The sequence below is a fragment of the Taeniopygia guttata genome, chromosome 10, assembly GCF_048771995.1.
Source record: "Taeniopygia guttata chromosome 10, bTaeGut7.mat, whole genome shotgun sequence".
NCBI lineage: Eukaryota > Metazoa > Chordata > Aves > Passeriformes > Estrildidae > Taeniopygia > Taeniopygia guttata.
This window is the reverse complement of record NC_133035.1, coordinates 16,443,222-16,462,917: the sequence shown is the minus strand read 5'-3', so window position 1 is coordinate 16,462,917 and position 19,696 is coordinate 16,443,222.

Genomic DNA, 19,696 nt, shown 5'->3' with positions numbered 1-19,696 from the left:
CTTTTCATTTCTGTTTGTAAGAAAATCTCTAACACATCCCACAACATACACACACACATATTTTCTGCTTTTCTAAGTAAATTAGCTACTTTTTGCATGAAAATTACATAGGGGACAAAGAACTGAATGTACATATCAGTAAAACTTGCCTCATCTACAATAAAAATTAGTAATAAGCTCATATGTTAACATGACTTCTTTAATTTCCATATTTAAAAAATACCCTCTTTAATCTCTAAATAAAGAGGGGTTTATATCATTGAAGGGGCATATGGTTAAATGATTCTATGATAAAATATCTGAAAAAATTATGTATTGCTATTTTGCTTCTATTTCTGTACTTTCCAACATACCTACAACCTAAATCTCACCCATCTGAAGCACTAACAACACCTTCTGATAAATGCACAGCAAATATGTGAACTAGTTTTACAGTAATAAAATACAAATATAGAGTATATCAGAGTGCAGATTCATGTGTGGCCAAATATCTTATGGATATTTCACAATTATGTAAGGCTTGGTTCCAAGCTCACTGCAGTCAAAGGGAAGACATTCCCTGGTTCCACTGAGCTTTCAGTCATGCCCTTGAATCTGTGTATTTTTTCATGAAATGGAAAATATAATCATCTGTGGCATTGTCTGGTATGAGTGAGGGCAGAAAATTTGTTTGGTGATGCTGGATTTGTGTAAATCTGGGCAAAAACTGATCTTGTATACTGGCACGTCAGAAAAGAATAGGTAATGCATTTAACTGAACATCTCTGTTGTGCTGTAATCATCTGGTCTGGTGTTTCACTAATTAATGGCTGTGTAAAGCAAAAGAATTCAAATAAACATCATTTTAAAATCCATTTACTCTTTACAGTGCTTACTGAGTATTGATTGTCTTTTAACTTACCTCCTCTCTCAAACCAATACCTCGTCATGAGTAATTCCATTTCTTTTCTCCAGAAAAGAAGCCACCAGTTTTGCTTAAGGACATAGTCCAGGACAGATTTTATGCAACAGACTCCCAGATATATGACTGGTATTTTTCTAGGCCTACTGAAAAGCCTCTCTGAATGTGAATATTTATATATCAACAAATTACAGAGGTTTCCAAGTAAATATGTACATGTACTCCATGCCATCTATACAATTGTTCCAAGTTTAATCTTACAACTAATCTAGCCAAGGAAAGAAAAGTAATAATCCATGTAAATCAGTTTAAACTTGGACAGTCAATCTGAATAACCCTGTACACAGAAAAATATGTACATTGATCAAAAAAAAAAAATTAATACTCTTTATAGGCAGGAGATGGTTTATACTATTACCCTTAATTCAATTTGCAATATTGTTAGCTAGATTTTATCCTATTTATTATGGAATAATAATTCAGATTCCAACACTTTTTGTGAGTGAAGTCTTTAAACAATATTCACAGTTTCTTTAGGGAGAATCTATGGGCTGGAGCCACTCAGATTTGAGTTAATCTCAGATGATGCAGGTTTATAAAATCACACCACAAGAGCCAAAAAGCAATCCAAGGAAATGTGGGGAAATTCAGACCATTCCTTCAATTTGTAAATCAGATAACATTACACAGGCTTAACATTTGACATCAGATATTTTTCAGCCTTTTTCTTCCTGTTCCAGTTACTCTTAGCAACGGTGTTGAACACTAATGCAGTTTCTGCATTATTACCAATGGGAAATCCCTGGCATCAAAGGATTAATCTTAGTCTTTGTCTTGTTTTAGTAATAGGAAATAAATTTTACCTAGTCATTGTCCTAGTCAAGTCAAATAAAGAAACTGTATCTGCTGACAAGCCGTTATTATCACAGTCAAATAGATTAGCATTGATTTACTGTAGGTGAGAGCTGCTGAAGGGTCCATTCTGGATGTGCTCTGTAGCAGCATGATTATTTACTGTAAACCTACCCCCTGATTTTCTCCTTAGGCCAGTATTGTTATTATTAAAGCTAATTCACAGGGAATTATGGCAGCTCTCCTGGTCTACAGTCTTTGGTCAGAGACCTAAGCAGGTGTTTGCTTAATAATTTGGTCAAAGATCAGTGAGTGAAAGGTTAGGCCATGGAGGGGAAGAATGGAGAGGTCAGAGCACTTGCAGGAGGGGTCTGAGACTTGATCTTCCCAAGTCTGGGATGGTCGAACCTCAAGGTCACCCATTAGTGATCCTGCTTTAACGGACTGTGGGATGTCACCCATAAATTCACCACGCCACCACCTTTAACCCTATTAATACTTTGACTACTGGAAATAAAAGCAAGGACCCAGAAGGAACCAGTCCATGGAGAATTATGCACAAAATGCCTACGAGATTAAATTTATCTAATAAAGCTACAACTCTTAATGCAGCTCTCCATGGGAAAAACTTTCCCTCACTTTACCCTTTTATAGAGGTTCATTAACTGCTGTGTCAAGGTGGCAGATAAATAAAGACCTTGCACATACAACATGCATGTATACATTCCAAACAAACATATATTTTATGAGATTTTCTCCAAAAACTGAAGTAAAATTAACGAAAGTAGCAACAAAGCTGAACCATCTCCTGTTGCCAAAAACCTGTCCATGGATGTGCAGTCAAAATTTTATAATGAACACCCAGAACTAGAGGCTGACAAACACTGAGTAGTCACCCCCCTCTCAGAAGCAGAAATGTTTTCTCCTTTTTTTAGCCAATAAGTATGTTTTGACAGTCAAGTATTTTTGCGTGTAGAAGTCTGGGATCACCAAACTGTAACTGCCAACTGGGAAAAATGATACTGCCTATTTAGGAGCTTCACCTCAGAAAGTACTTCTTTCCTTCCACTTTCTAACTTCATTTCAAGCTGGAGGAGTTTGTACTTGCTGCATTAATCCTGAGTTCAAGAGTTTCAAATATTTTTAAATCTTAGAAAAACATAATTCAGCCCAGTTCAGAGTTTCAAACAATTCCATATCAAAAATATGTGAAGCTGCTTTCTATCACCATACACCATAATTCATTTTAGGGCATCTCGAGACCCTGGGAGAGTCATTCTTTGCTGTGTCTGGGATCTCCTGGACTGCATATAACCAGAATGAATTTATATTATTAACCAAAATTGTCCTACAGATGTGCACAGTGTTCATCAGAACAAATAAAGGTCCTGGTTTATCCAGAAGAGATTATAGATCAGAACCAAAAGAGTGTGTAGTGTCTGTTCACAGAGAGGAGATTTGAAGGGATGGCTGATGAAGGGACCTCTCAGCCATTTGAGAAATCAGGGAATTTGGCCTGTAAAAGAAGTAATATCACAGGCCACGTTAGGAAAATGTAGAGCCACTGTTGTTAGGATTAGGATGTCTGTGGGACAATGAGAACTCCATCCCAGAGGGCTCCCAGGGACTCCTGGCAAGCAGCTCCTTCCAGTGCAGGAGGAGGATACAGAACCTCCAGGCACTGAAGCACCACAGAAGGGAGCAGAAGGGTAGGAAGGGTGAAACATAAAGGAACCAACCACTTGAGATAAATGAAGACATCACAGCAGAGTAAAAAGAGATAACAACAGACAGTTAGGTGCAGAGTGCTAATTGGGAGTCTGAACTGAATCAGTGGCCCCAGCCCAGCAGTAATGAAATATTCATAGATGGCCACACAACACTCTGGCAGTAAAGGACAGGTTGCTTTGCTTTGCAGCAGAGAGAATTTTAGTTTATCACTGTCCCCTTGTGTTCCCTACCATTACAACTCTGAGGCTGTAGGAAGGGAAGGCATCTCACTGCTGTAAAGTGTGTTTTCTCCATAAAAATGCCATGCTGGGCCACTTGGCTATCCAGGAATTAAATTATATAACCCATAGAAGCCAACCACAAAGGAAATTGAGACATCCTGAAGCTTCACAGATAACCTTATTTAACTGGCAGTCATCTTTGACTTTTAGCAAATTTTAGTTTCCATGTGTTCCCATCTCATGAAATCTCTGCAAACATCTGAGTTTTTTCATATGTGGGCAGGTGGGAGTACAGTTTCAATAGAAATGTAACTCTGCTATTGATAAAAAAATTCATGGGTATTTCAGACTGAGAAACTAACCCCGACAGAGACTGTCATCTCTTACACAGCATAAGGTGCCCACAACTCCCACAAAAATCAACAGGTTCTGGGCTCCATCCAGCTTCCCTCAGATCTCAGCCCTTCATCCAGAATATTTGGCTTCAATTCCTATCACTTGAACTCACATTGTTCAGATGAGCTTAAATCTTTGCTCAAACTGTTTGCTCAATTGCACTGCATACCGTGCATGCTGCTGGGTGCACCTGTTTGTTTTGATAGCAAGCACAATAGGATATTTTGTGGGTTGAAATCATCCATTGTAACAAAACAGTCTTTTTTTAATTAAAAACAATTCTGGAAATGAAGACACAATAAGAATATGTAGGGGGAAAATGCTTTTATAACGATTGAAAAGTAAAATGTGTCAAAATATTTTTTGAACCTCGCAAGTAGTTTGGTGACACAAAGTCAGTTTTCAGAGAGGAGTTGTGTTTTAATGGGCAGAAGCTTCTGTCTTTTAAATGATCTCTGAAAGATATTCTAAGTAAATCACTATTTTGTTTGAAAAATAAAGATAAAATAATTATTAAAGGGAACTGTATACTTACTGCGTTCTGTGTTCTGCTTGCTAATTAGGAAGGAAATGAACTTTAAAAAAATCTGATCAGGAAATAATATTTCCAATCTACTTAATCACTATGGATTGGAATCCATTCACAGAAAGCAGTATCTCAAAATAATTCTGCTTGTTGAGTTTTCATTAATTAATATAAGAACAACATGCATAAAGTCTAAGCTGTAAGACAGACTGATGATGTTCATCCTTAATATGAAATCTTGCACTTTGTTGTTTTTATAACTGCCTGCAAGTAAATAGTACCTTTAGCCCCCAACATTGCAGAGAACTCTACAGTAGATCAGGCCAAAATACTAAGTACTGTGAGCAAATTATAACCATGAGTAGTTATTTTCTAGGAATAGTTTAATACAGTTTGTATTACGACGACACCGCACATTCAAATGTGAAATAACAGTGAAAAAGTTATTCATATAACAGAGAGAGTTATTCATGCAGAATGTTGTTGCAATAGATCATCTCCTCCTGTTCAGTGACAGTAGAACAGTCATTTGGACAGTGGTGCATGTCACAAGCTCTTCAAATGGAAAACAACTTTGCAGGCATTGTCCAAGGAAGCGTTACCAGCTCCCCTCTAGATTCCAGCCTTTGAAAGCACAGAAATCTTTGAAATGACAGAGAAAAAAAAATCTTCTCAATGGTCACCACAGAGGTAAAATTAATGCAGGCTCAGCTGAAGATCTCGAGCAGCTCAGGAGGGAAGTCTCCCCGCAGCCACGTGCCAGTCCTTAGGTGGATTCCTGGTTCTGCAGGACAGAGCTCGGTGACCTCTCACTGCACCAGGGAAGGTGGATTAGCCATAAACCAGGATAGATGTTGTTCTATGGATTTGTGGCTTTCTTTGGAGGAGAGGAGACTGGTGTTTTCTTCCCCAAACCAGTGTCCTGCCCAGCACAAAGGCAGTGCCCTTTTGCCCCCGTGGCATGCAGAGAGAGGGGATCGAACATGGTAAAATTCACTCCTGGGCAAGAGGCCAGAACATGGCCTGTGTACTATTAAGCCTTCAAAATAGGGTTTAAGTGGGACTTAAGTGGTGCATGAGCCTTTTGTTGGCTTTCTGCCCAGAAGTGAACTTTACCCACAGAGAATATTACGTGTTGTCCAAGCATTGTGTGCCATGTATGGGTGCAGTGTAATTCCCCTTTGTCACCCTGACAAAACACCCTGCACTGCTTAAACCCAGTTGTTCTAAATGGTCCTGCTGCACACAGCACAACCAAAGTGCTGCTAGCACAGGAAGAAAGTATGTCTTTCTAGTGAAGGAAATTTAATTTTCTCAGGACTGCCATGCCAACATAGTAAACAGGATGGGCCCTTGTTACAGAATGATGTGGTTTCTGGCATTTACTCATACAAAACAGCACATTCTGCAGGTCTTTATTTTCAATTTACAAGAAGAATCTTGTCTTTTGTGCTTATGCAGAAGCCTTCATAATAAAATGTAGCTTGAAGTATTCCCACATTCTTCAGTGTGCTTAATTTTACACACGTGAGTAACCTTTCAGACTCAATACAACTTCACTGGCAGTAAAAATAAATTAAAACATTGTAGATGTCTTTAAAGGAGCCTCAAGTTGGTTTGGACTTGCATTCCTTAAGTGAAAGCTTCTCCCTTTTTATTTCTAGTACTGTTTGGGTTTTTTTTTTTCTTTCTGTTTGGCATTAGAGCTGTTTCTTTCCTGATTGACTCATTTTCCTTTGAGAGTTGTTTAGATAGGTTACTGAGAAGGTTAGAAAAGACAAGAAACAAAGGTTTAATGACTTGCAAAATTATGCACAATACAAGAGGAAAACACACATCCTGAACATTTCCCATCCTGATATAGTTTTAGCTGAAAAAAGGATGATGAGGAGGGAAGCAGAATTTGGAACAGAAACATGAGATGTCCTGGAAGGAATAATAAATCAAGATTTGCTATTGTAAATTCTACTAGCAGCTCTTAAAACTGACCACAAGTAGTCTCTCTGATATCTAGAGAAGGGATCCAGACCTGCTGACAGGTTTGTGTATACCAAACTGATTAACACTTTATATAATAAAGATGATTATTAGGGGCTTTGAATTTGAGTTCCTGCATTGCTTTTATTTCAAAGTAAGCAGCTGTATTTTTTTTTCTGATGATACTTGCTCTAAGTGTCACATGGAACCTGATGATTATCATTCATTTTTATTTAGTTAGCAGATGGCTTCCAGCAACAATTCCTTAAAAGTTTCCTCATTTATGAAATATGAAGTGGCTGGCCTAAGTTAAACCAATTAGTAACTTTCCTTTATCACTTTTGCAGGTGCTTTTTTCATTAGGAGATATCAATCAACAGCAGGGCAGTAAACATGCTAGTTCTGGTATTTGTGGAATGCTCAGATCATCAATTGAAGTACAAGCAGTTCAAATCTGAAATATTAGCAGTTCAAAAATCCATTAAGATCAGTATCAGATGAGTTGTTATAATACCTGTTTTGAAATATATTGCACAGAATCAGCATGTGACGCCTTGGAGTTAAAAGAAAATATTTCCTGTTACTACAATGTTCATACAAAAACTCTAGATTGCATTCTGAGGCCAAGATAACATGGTTTTCAGCTGGAAATATTCCCTTTTAGTAATATAATCTTCATTAAAAGGGTTCAGCTTAGTTTCTTCAGCTCCAGATAGAGAAGGTAGAGAAAATGTTTGGGGTTAAAGTATTTTTATGCAACACACCTGAAAAGTCATTCACCTGTTTCTTAAAAACAAATATTTGGCCATATTTCTACAACCAGGATCTTTCAAGAAAATGCCAGTTTTCGTTTGAAAAAAACCAAAGCAAAAGTATTTGAAATAATGGACACGATTCAGACTTTTACCAACTTCAAATTAGTAACATAATTGTTTTCGCAGAACTGTATCAGGTACCTTTACAGTCTGAAAATCAATTTTCAGTTACACTGAGTGTAATGCAGTCGTTAGATTTTACATCAAGTAGAAAGCATAATAATATTTATCTTTTCTGAATCGGTGATTATTAGAGAAGAACAAAATCCTTATTCTTTAAAGCTAAAATATCAGGAAATGCTTCAACTCATAGGAAGAGGATCCTGGCAGGATCAGGCCAACCATTCACCAGAAACGTTGGTGTAGTGAATTTGTGTTTTGGAAGAAGGCAGGTTAAAATGATAAATGTCAAATAGTGGTAGTTGTTTTAAAAAGGCATCTCCCCCGACACTTCACCCTCATCCCCTGCTCTCCCCTCACAGATGGCAACAAGGTGCACAGTGGAAGAAATGAAGATGAAAGTGTGTTGACAGGAGCAAGGACACTCCAGTTTTCATCTGCAGACAACAGAAATGACATCACATCTCCCCAGACTGACACATTAATAAATTTAGTATCACCTGAACTTTTCTGGAAAAGAGAACCTTTTACACCAGCAAGTTACCTGGTGTCAGCAATAATAGGATTCTGTATCCTACCCTGCTCCATATATGATGGCAGAATTACCTTTTGGGCCCTAACAAGTTGACAGGGGTTCATTTTGCTTCCTCTTTTAATGACATCTTCTTTGCAGGTGAACTGCAGATGTAATGACTTCCTCTTTTGCTTCTGAATACTCCTGAAATGTCATCATGACCCAAGACATCTCAATCTGGCTTAATGCAAACGGGAAGCAAAGGGTTTTTAAAGGTGAAACTGATCTTGCTAATGAAGAAGTATCACTCTTCATCTGGACAGGGAGCACAAAGCTTGTTAGATCGAGCTAGGTGAATGTCACAGGTTAGAGTTCAAGCATAACACAGAATTGTGACTAAAGATGTTATCTGCCATTTGTGTAGACATCCAAAAATCAAAACAAAGTAATATAAGTCTAAATCTAAGTATTTTGAAATGACACAGAGATATGAAATAATCTTTTGCTGAAGTGATCAGCATTTTGAGGACTTTAATCATGAAAAGTTCAATTATTTTTTTTTAAAGAAGGCAACAAAGATGTAAGAATATATGCCTGGAAGTTTTTTTAAAGAGAAGGAATAAACAGAAAAGGGAGATATTGGATGCTGTTGTATTTGTTTCTCCAAGCTAGATAATTAATGCAAAACTTAATTTTTATCTTTATATATTAGTATATTTAGATTCAACTTTTCAGATGGCAAAAATAAATTAATTTCTAGCTAGGTTGTATGCACATATGTATTTTTTTAATGCACAAGAGAACAAATTAGGAGGCTCAGGTAATGCCTAGGCTGTTTTTCCATACATGAGGAAAGCAGCTTGTCCTTTGGACATACAGAAAGTTCCCTAAAGACATTGGAAACTTCTGGAGAAAAAACCCCAAAACCCAAACCACAGGGAAGAACCAAACACACAGAGATCACCTTTGCTGACTTTGCCTCCCCACACTGCCTGCTCATCCCAACTTTTGTGGGAGATCACAGCCCTCCCACTGGGAATTCTGACTGGCTGTAGAAAGCATTAACTTTCAAAGCCTTTGCTGACTGTAGAGAAATGGGAGCAGCAGCAAAATTTAGCTCTCTTCTTTGCAGATATTTCCTACATGTTTAATTCATTTAATGCTTTGTTTACAGTCCAGATCCTGGTGATACTTTTCTATTTAAAGGAGCCTACTGTTTGCAGGATTGCAGGATATTTCAGATGGACACATTGTGTGAATGGGCCCAGATTGAAGCTAAAGCAGAAATTGTTCAATGATTCACCAAGAGAAAATAAAAAACAAAAGCCTACTGGATTCAAACACTTGTCTGATTCAGGGAACATTTTAAAAACACCACATGAATATTTTAAGTGCCAAAGCTAAAATGGAGATTTGAAAATAAAAGCTCAGATTTTTGAAGGAATATTTGCACCATTCTTTCAATCTTCTTATCTACTTATATTAAAAAAATATTTGTTTTATTGTGAAGGTATATTTGGAATGATCTAAATTTTTTGAGCATTTTTTGGAGAATATATTTTTGCAATATATTTTAAGACACATGGACTTAGAAGAGATTTTTCTTATTTACTCTTGCTTTCCCAAAGATGTTTAATGGAATTTCCTACTATGAAATATCAAATCAAACAAGAGGGGATGTAAAAAGAAGACTTCTTGTTTGTAGAAACAATATCTAATTACTAAATATGGTGAGCTCAGCCCCTGACTGATATCCATGAAGATCCTTAGCCAGAAGAATGTACATAAATTAAACTATATCATAGTAAATTTTACCCAAAACAATGAAGTCAGTGTTTACATTAAAAATAAAAAAATCATTGTGTATCAAAGCTTAATACTAAATGACTCAGATGAACAAAATGGAACAACTGGAGGTTATACTCCATAGCAGTGGGTCAACTTTGCAAAAACTATTCAGCAGAGTTCTCTAAAGGTCACCACAAAAGAGTTATGAAGGAGGAGAGAGAACCCTTCAACAATCAAAACTGAATTACAGAGCCCAGAAATCTGCTGGCATGGCCATGCCATCCAGATAAGAAATGGCTTAAAATGCATCAGAACCTCATACAATTCCTTATTACGCAACTGGGAACAAAGAACAGCTTTTATGCAGCAGCAAAAACTTCCAGGCCATACATCATGCAGTGGGTTGATGCTGGAGAACAGCCTTTATTCATTCCAGATCAATGAGTGCCATAGAATGGATGATAAACTCCCATGTCGAACCCCAAAGTTGCTATTCAAGTTGCTTCACGACAAAAAGCAACTGGCTGAATGCAAGATTTGATTATCTAATTCCTGATACAACACAGAAAATGTGGAACTTTGCCTCTCACATGTCCGAGGTAGAAAAATTGGCTAATGAGTTTAATCCACTTACCTCAAAAGAAAAAGTGAAGTATTTGCAAATAAGTTTAAACAAATTTTCAATTAAAAAAATTATGAGTCATGGCCTCTGTGTTATTTTAGGAAAAACAAGCAATTACACTTAGTTCTAACAGGTGGAATAATGACTTTTTCACCTGTCAACTGACAGCTTAAAATTCCCACACATGTAGCCCATTTCTGTTTCATCTTTTCTTTGAATTTCAGCTGCTTTGCTTTTCAATGCCTGTGCTTTGCTGGTGTCTCCTTTGTGTCTGAAACTCTCACACTGAGTTCCGCCTCTTTGGTGCTGGGCTTTCTTTTCACAGTGACATTTCAACATAAACAGTCAATATTCATTACCTCAAAGGAGACTTCCCTCCTATTGCTGACCAATTAAATACCAGCTGAGTTAGGCAGACAAAGGTAAAGAAGTTGGAACACAAGGCTGGCTGGGGTATATTTCTTCTTCCCCTAACAGTGAAAAAATGGATTCAAAACAAAGAATTGACAATATTGGAAAAATCTGAAGCAGAGCAAAACAGTTTCTTCAGAAGTTAAGCTCCTCCTTTTTATCTTGCATGGTTCTTTCCTAGTTTTATTTAGTCTGTAGGAAGGAACAAAAACAATGCATATGTATCACAGGGACAAATAAAAGTCACAGGTATTCCTCTGCAATTCTACCTTTGATGAAAGAACAAGGATGTAACAAAAAATAACATCTAATATTTGATGCCAGGAGAAAGGGCTTTGCCCTTCTCATTCCCGAGATGTGTTCTCAGAGTTGTTGCATTACGTTCAGTTCAGCTTCACTCTGCATTATGTAAGGTTCAGCTCTGAGGAGGAAAATGCCCACCTAAACAGATCATGAGCAGGGGTGAAAAGGGACACTAAAATCATGGCTTAAGAGGACAGCCTGCTGCCAGGCTGCCCAGAGGCTGATCAACCTCTTCCCTGGAGTGGGAGGGGATGGGCATCAGTGCCACTGACTGCCCCCAGCCTCCAGGGGAGGAGCAGCTCCCCCAGGGCACCACAATCCTGGCACTCACACACCAAATGCAGCAGAAAATCCCCCAGCTGGGAAGGATGCAGAGAGCTCACCCAACCTGCACACTGCCCAGAGGCAGGAGCAGACACCTGAGCTCCTCCTGAGTCTCAGTGAAAACCTGCAGCAGCAGAGGCTTGACTCCTCCCTTGGTGATCCGTGCCAGTGCTTAACACCTTATCGAGTTCTTGTTGCTGTTGAAAGTAGATCCTTTTTGCTATGAAGTAAGCCTGCATAAATCCAAATCTGCACACAGCCAAATGGAATTCAGAGAAAAGATCAGAGTTTTTTCGGCCTGTAATATATTTCAAACACCTTGGGCATATACAGTACATCTTGGGTGATGAGGCTGTTTAGAGAAAAAGTTAAAAAAAAAAAAAACAGCAATTTTTTATAGGCTGTAACAATGCAGAAACTTTAGCTGCTTGTCAACAAACGCATTATTAGAACAACCTGCCAAACAGAACAAAACAGTTTGGGATATGAGGGTGCAAAGATCAGCAGCAAATGTGATGCTAACAAAAATAAATCTGATATCAAAGGTCATAATGATTGCCCTGTACAAGATCAGGCTGAATTGTCACTGTCTGAAATAGTGTTTTTAATGATATTAAAATTTTCCAAGAACACATAAACAATTCTTTTCCTTCTTGTGAAACAGGTTTCTATAGCACAAAAGGGCCCAATCCCACAGCTTGCCCTCAGTGGGAGGTTTGCTTAACCAAGAAATGCAATGTCAGGCTTTCTGAGAGGATAAAAACAATACAAAGAATTGGTGTAGATGCTTTATGTAAAGGTAACAGCTTGAATCCCTGAAAGCATCCAGATGATTTTTACTTAAATGGATGTGACATTGCCAAGAAAGAAACTTTATCCTCATGAGAGATCTTTATTAGCCAGGGTACTTAACCCTAAATATGAGGAGAATTTAATAATCACAGGGTTGTTTTCTCCCTCTTTCTTTCATTTGTGCAACCAGCAGCTAGAGGGCACAAAAGAATGCTTTTACCTTATGATCTATCATAGAAAAGAGCTCTACAGACTGAATAAACAAAAAAAAAAAAAATCAGTGCTAATATCATAGCATATTACATGTTTTGTTTAGGATCTTCATCCCAATTCTCTTTCACAAGAAACAGTAGCAATTCAGAGAGACAATGGCATGACAAGGCAGGAGACTCATCAAAGACCTTTGTCCCACTAAGAATATGTATTTAAACCCCAGAACGTGGCAGGTATTTCACACTGCACACACTTGCTGTGAATTTGGCCATCATTACTTGCCTTAACTGTTTTGCAAAGCTCTTTGTTTAAAACTAATATAAACACGTATTTAACCTCCTTCATTCTTACATCTTAAATATTAATGCTGGCTGTGATCCTGCATTAATAACAGCTATTATTTTTGCATTAATAAGGAGCTTACAAGAATAAACATGGAAGTCATAGTGCAGCCTTCCTGTCAATTAAAAGGAGAGTCAGTTGTAGTTGCAGAGTGCTTTATCTTATCATTTCACTCAGGACATTCCCAGGTTCACAGATCTGATCTGAGCAGCTCCAGTGATAATAAACATGTAAGGACACAAAAAAACCATCATGGCGAGAAAGCCACAAAGGAGGTTATCAGTGAGTTGCCAATTTTGGACTCCCTCAGTTTGGAAAGAGCATTATCACCTTAAATGAGGTCATTTACGTGGACAGTGTGAGCACAGAGCTTGACTTTTTTCCACCAGAAATCCTCATAACCCCAGGAGGGGCCACATCTGTTGCTGCATGGTGAAAGAGGGGGACCTTAACAGCAACGTGTGCATTTGTATGTGTGTATATATATCCATACAGTTAAAAAGCAAAGCAAAACAAAGACCCCTCCCTTCACCCCTAATGAACTTCCCCGGCCCCTTAGGCTGAAATGACTTGGATCTGGATAGAGTACCATTTGCCAAATTGTAAATTGCCTACATTTATTTTGGGAGTGCACTAAACAGAGTGCTAATTGCCTTGTTTAGCACTTTCCCTTCTTTCATTTGCACTGGTGTAAAATCTTAGTAAATTAACTCAGGATTTTATTATGTAGGTAGCATTTGAACAACGGAATCAGTGAGAAAGCAGCATCAAAGGACTGATAAAAGAGGAGTTGACTCTACCCAGAATGCCATTTATATGTCCCTTGAATTAAAAAGGATGAAATTAACTTTTAATCCTTTTGCTTTTCATACAGCTGATCTTAACATAACATGTATTACTCAGTCATTTTATTTGCATTTACTCATTTAAAAATGTTAATAACTGTGGCTGCAAAGCTTACTGTATGGGAATGTGCAATTGCTTGTATTCATATACATAAGTGTGTACCATTCCTTAGTAATTTTTTTGAACTGCAGCCAAACACAGACTTGAGGCTTCTGTTTATTGTCAAAGAGAACACCCTGAAGAGCAATTCCCATCTAACTGTTCAGTGGGCTATGCAAAATTAGCTGGTGGTCTCACACTTGTACACAGCACCAACGGTATCTTATTTTTACATGAAGTCCAAAGAGAAAACGTGGGGAGGGGGGGGCAAGGAACAATCACCCTGTTTTCACCATGACAATAATCATCTCTCCCACAGGGAAATGAGAAATATGTCGTTTATTCTGGGAGCATAATCAAAGATATTACTCATATAAACCTGGTGTTTTAGACTAAAATCTCTCCTCAGCAAAAATGCCCCCTAAAAGGCATAGGCTGAGGATTTGAATGTGGTAGCCCATTGCTCGTGAACAAAACTTCATGAAGAGAAAATTCAGGCTGGAGACCTCCACGCCCATACTCAGAAAATCTGGGTTCTGTTCTGAACTCACCTACTGGAAAATTCAGATGGATTTCAAAAGCAAGGAGTCATTTGGGATGTTCTACTAACTGAACCTTAATTTTCCCAAGCTCAGAAAAGCCAGAAAATTTCTCTTTGAAAGCAGCCAAAAGTTTCATAAGTACAGAAATAATGGATAAAACCTGTTTGTTGCTGTCAGTAAAACACTGTGCTTACCAATATTTTCTTCTTTCAGTATTTTATTTGCATTTTCTTCTTTCAATGTATTTTCTTCTTTCAGATGTATTTTCTTCTTTCAGTTTGCTTGTCCCTTCAAATCATGTATGTGCACAGATGAGGAGCTCAGAATTTTAAAAATTAATTATTTATTAATATTAAAACAATTTTTTTAAACTTTAAAAGAAATAAGATGACTTTTCCTAGTTTCTGATATATATTTTTAAAGGTACTTTATTGATTATTTTCCTTTCAGTGCTTCTGAGTGTAATATGAATAGGAAACATAAAACAATTTAATACTAAAAGTCAGCAATTCCTGAATCCTTTGCTTTACATAAAACTTTTATTAAAGATTATGTAATTATTTTCAGGTACTCCAACCTCTATATATTAAGGTACCTTACGAGTCACAAAAAATCTGATTGCTTTAGAAAGCAGTTCTTTTAATTATCTTTTTTAAGCTCAGTTTCCAGACCAACATTCTTTGGGAGGGTTCCAGATAAGTATCTGGAACTTTTGGATGCTTCTCCCAGTTAAACCATCCAGCCATTTGACATAACTCTATTATTATTTAACACCTGGCTGCACTGCTGTGAAGTGCAATGATTTAGAGTTTGCTGGTAACTATTTGCCAACAAAACAAAAGAAATGTTTTCTAATGACTCCTCTCTTTATAACAGAGACCCAGAAGTGACTCCTCACATTACAGAGGTGAAGGAAACCAGCCAGATGTTTCCACATCCAGGACTGGGACCACATCTTCCTGCTGCAAGAGTCTGCAAGCAGGAGAAGTGGGTTATAGATTTAATTTTATCTGTGCAAGAATATCATGGTTAATTAGGATGTGATATCCCTGCTGCTGCTGAGGTTTTTTACATTACAGGTAACTCACAGAACTCATTCAGGCACTGGAACTCCGTGATGTTCCCTGCTGATAACATAGGCAATGAAAATTCAAACTCTGCATCAGGAAGTTTTTCATTATAATCTGAAAGTGTTGAATTTAAAGTACTGAGGAACAGACTCAATGGGTACAGGAGGGGATGTGGCCACAGACCACGCAGAGCTCAGTGGATATGAGCACAGTTTTTCCTCAAGAAAGCTGCATAAATCTGGCAAAGTTAGCTCTGTCAATTCAGTAAAGTGAGCTACTGAGCCCACTGAGAAGGGAAGAATATTTACTGCAGAAGCAATATCTAAGACACAGGCTGAATAGTTCTGAGAAATGACTACACAGGAGACTAAGGAGTGGATTTTGGTTTTAACCACTGTTTGACCACTTTGGCCTTACAGTTTCAGAAATATATTTTAAATGAATTCATCTAATACTGGAAAATAAATTGAAACAAACAGTGCTTTCCAGTCCTTTGAACTTCAGTATTTACTGATATAAAAAAATTAATATGTCAGGAAAAAAAAGGAGAATTCTCTATGGATATATAGATTTTTTAGGTTCTAACAAAGTCACTGATCTCACTGAAATGAAAATGATAAAGAATCTTTACCAAAAACTTTAATGCAGAATTGTTGGTCACCATTAATATTTTAAGCAAATCCTGCCCATCTCTACTTTTTAACAGAAGAACATTCATTAAAATATATATATATATTATTGCAGTTGAAAAATGCAAATAGCTTTACAATCTATCATCATTGCTCCATATCTGCAATAATTTATGCTTTATAATACCAACAGGATTTTCTTAAAAGGCAATAGTCTTCAAAATAGAAACACCATGGTTATACTAATAAAAGAAAACTAACTCCACCCAGGTATTTTCCAGCAACAAATTCTGATATTCCTTCCTTTTTTAAGACTTTTAAACAAAATTACTGTAAACTGGATCTACATGGAAATTCTTTTTTGTTTAAATAGTTAAGAGTGTGCGTAAGTCATGAACTAGCACTGAAATTTCACAATGTGAAGTCATGAGAACCTGAACTGTGCTCACGTGAGAGAAAATAATAAAAATAGCTACTATAGTTTTTGAGGATGGTAGAGGATATTAACTCGGTGAAAGGTGGCTCTTCTGCTCATCTGGGTTTTTAAGGACATATTTTCTGTCTTGCCACTTCCTTCCTATTTCCCCTCTGCCCTTGTTCAGCTTCATTCAGCTATTTTAACTTGTTCAAATCATTGGGATACCTGGAAAATAAAGCACCAGCTTTTAATCAGTCTGAGTACTTGTGATGCTGAGTGAGCAGGGCTTTGAGATTACTCTGCTGCATCTTTTTCTTCAAAAAAAAACCCCCAAGAACCCCCCAGTGGTGTTTTTAAACGTCAGGGAGAGTTTTGCATAAAGCAGGCACGAGACCAACGAACTCTTTCAAAAGAAAACAAACTCAGAAAAATTTAAACGGAGTGAAAAACTGGGAAAAATTCTCTTGTGTCCTAACCAAGTGGGTCCCTTCCCTCAGGCTTGCTCTTGGATCAGCAGCTCAGTGACTTTCTAAATGTTGGCAGGCTGTGCACAATCCCCTGGCTCCCTCGCACGCTCTGGGAATTCCCTGCAGAGCCCAGCCCCAGCAGCCCCAGGGCTCCTTTTCCCCTCACTCATCTCCTGTGATGATGCTCAGATGCTCTGGAGGAAGGAGAAATCCCCCCTGACTCCAGAGGGCTGATGCAGAGGACAGCAGCCAGGAGAAGTCAAACATCTACAGCAGCCTCGTGGGCTCTGCACACACACTGGCTTACACATCATAAACTCCAAACAGTAAAATGCACTATCTCCAGGATATTATTTCATAAATTATAATCTTAAAGAGATTCAATTGCAAATGTAGGTGAACTTAATGGGAAGAAATGATGATGTCGTGACTTAATTTAGAAGGTTGAATTATTTTTTTATTATAACTATGGTGAAATATATTAATATGTTATATAAAAGGAGGATACTAAAACTATATATTACTTTTTCTGACTTTAACACAACTCGTGACCCTCTCTCAAGAGTACACACACAGGCGGATTGGATTGGCCATCAGGCTCAAACAAACCTCACCAGAATCCAATCAAGCAATCACCCCAGGTAAACAATTCTCTAAACACATTCCACATAGGAAAAACAAGGAGCAGAAATAGAAATTGTCTTCTCTATCATTTCTCTGTGTGCACCTCTATGAAAACTCTTGAGAGGGAGAGAAACGTACTTGCCACAAGATTCACTTAATTTTTTCCAAGTCTGCAGGAACCTGCTGGAAATCCCTCAAGCTGGGTCCCAGGGAGGGAGGTTGGAGGGTGGCTGTGGAGTCTGGACTCCCCTTCACTGCTTCCATCTCTTACACAAGAAAATCATCTTTGAGAGCAAACCCCACATTGCCTCCACACACTACTGCCACACAAAACAGGACTACTTTTCACTTGAAAACTGCACTATGTTAGTTGAGAGCATTAGTAAAAGAGCTTGGTATGATATGCCATATTTCATGCCTGTAAATTATAGGACAAAATTTTCAATTACTTATCCAGTGCTAGAGACAGATTAGTGACAGAAAACCAGAGGGATCCATAGGTCTTTACACCCAGTTCTGATCCTCCAGCAGCAGCCAGAGGATCCCCCTGGGTAAGCCTCAGCAACTTTGGATGTCAGCCACAAACGATGGCAGCACCAATGGGAAACGGTCAACAATGGTTTGATATTTCATTTCAGGGGGCAGGAAAATTAAATCTGCAGTTTGTGACTCTTAGGAAATTAAGTCTCTATTAGGAAAGGGTTAAAGACAGATTATGTAAATAGGGATATTGTTATTTCTCCCATATGTAGCACTGTGGAGTGAAGACTGCTTTCTCTCCCTGCCTGTTTTTTCTTTTTTTTTTTTTTTCAGTTTTTCTTTTCCACAAATTGAGAGATTAACCTGGTCTCAATTGAAATGGCAGCCCATATCATACCTTCCCTTGATCTCACAGCATGGCTAATAACAGCTGGGGCCTACCAAGCAGGCTTCTTTATTTTTCCTTTATTGTTCCAGGCCACACAACCGTGAACCTTCAGCATGTTATGTACTTAAGCATGGTCAGGTTGATGTCATTATTTTCTTATTGTTGTGGAGCTCCCTGGGTGTTTGCCCATATTCATAGAGAGGGGCTTGTGTGCTCTTTGTAGGTTAACCTTTTAAAAAGGAGATGCTCGACCACTTGCAAATGTAGCCCAGGGCTGTGACATTGCACTGGCCGATTGGTACGCTTCAAAACACATATTAGCACCGCTTGTGCTATTTCATCTTTCTTTTTAATTTTAGCCCAGTCTTGTTAGATAAATCTTATCTGCACCACAAGTAAATGCTTGATAGAGCACATTTTTAAAGGCTTTAGGAGGAGGGGGAGAGAAGAAAAAAGTGTGGTTTGTCTGGGTCACTGTGTGCTTTGTCTAAGTCTAGGCAGAACTATTTGCCAGTTTATCTGTCTGCTGTCCCTCCATCCATCTCACCAGCCACCTCACAGCAAACAAGCCACGAGCATTAATGCTGAATTGTGAGACCTACAGGGAAAAGTGCTTCTCTGCATGAACCCCAGCCACAGTCAGCTTTTACAATCCCATAAAAATTGGTCTGCTTGTGATCAGTTCAGCCTGGGAAGCAAGCACAGCTCTCAATTGCCTCCAGCTTTGATGCAAGCACCCCACAATATTTCCGCGTAAACCATAGTGGAGGGAAGACACCTATAAAAATATTAATTAGCTCCAGTTGACACCAGATGCTGTTAATATACTATGCACCAGCTCCAAATAGTTTTTATTAGGTAAGCTAATGTTTATTAGGATCATTAAAGTCTGAGTCATAAAAGGCTGAGCATAAGAAAGATGTTCCAGGTATTATTTCTACCACGTATCAAGTGTACGTTTGTTAAGTTCTAGTTCCAATGTTAATTATTTTGGAATTCATTTTGCAACGACAAGCTTTCAAAGAATTTGGCAAGGTCTTTTCAAGCACTCATCAGGCCAAACTGGAAATAAGTGAACGGGTGTTTTTTTCCCCTACCTCCCTCTTACCTTCACTGGTTTCAATGAATTTTGGCCTTGTAACTTTTAAATGAAGCAGATACAAACAGCAGCAGAGATTACAGGCTTAATGTCTGAATTATTTCAGTAGTGTCAATTATGATAATGATAGTCCTGACACCAGTGTATCCTTTGCTGCATTTTCTTTTGTAGACTGGTTGATCCTTT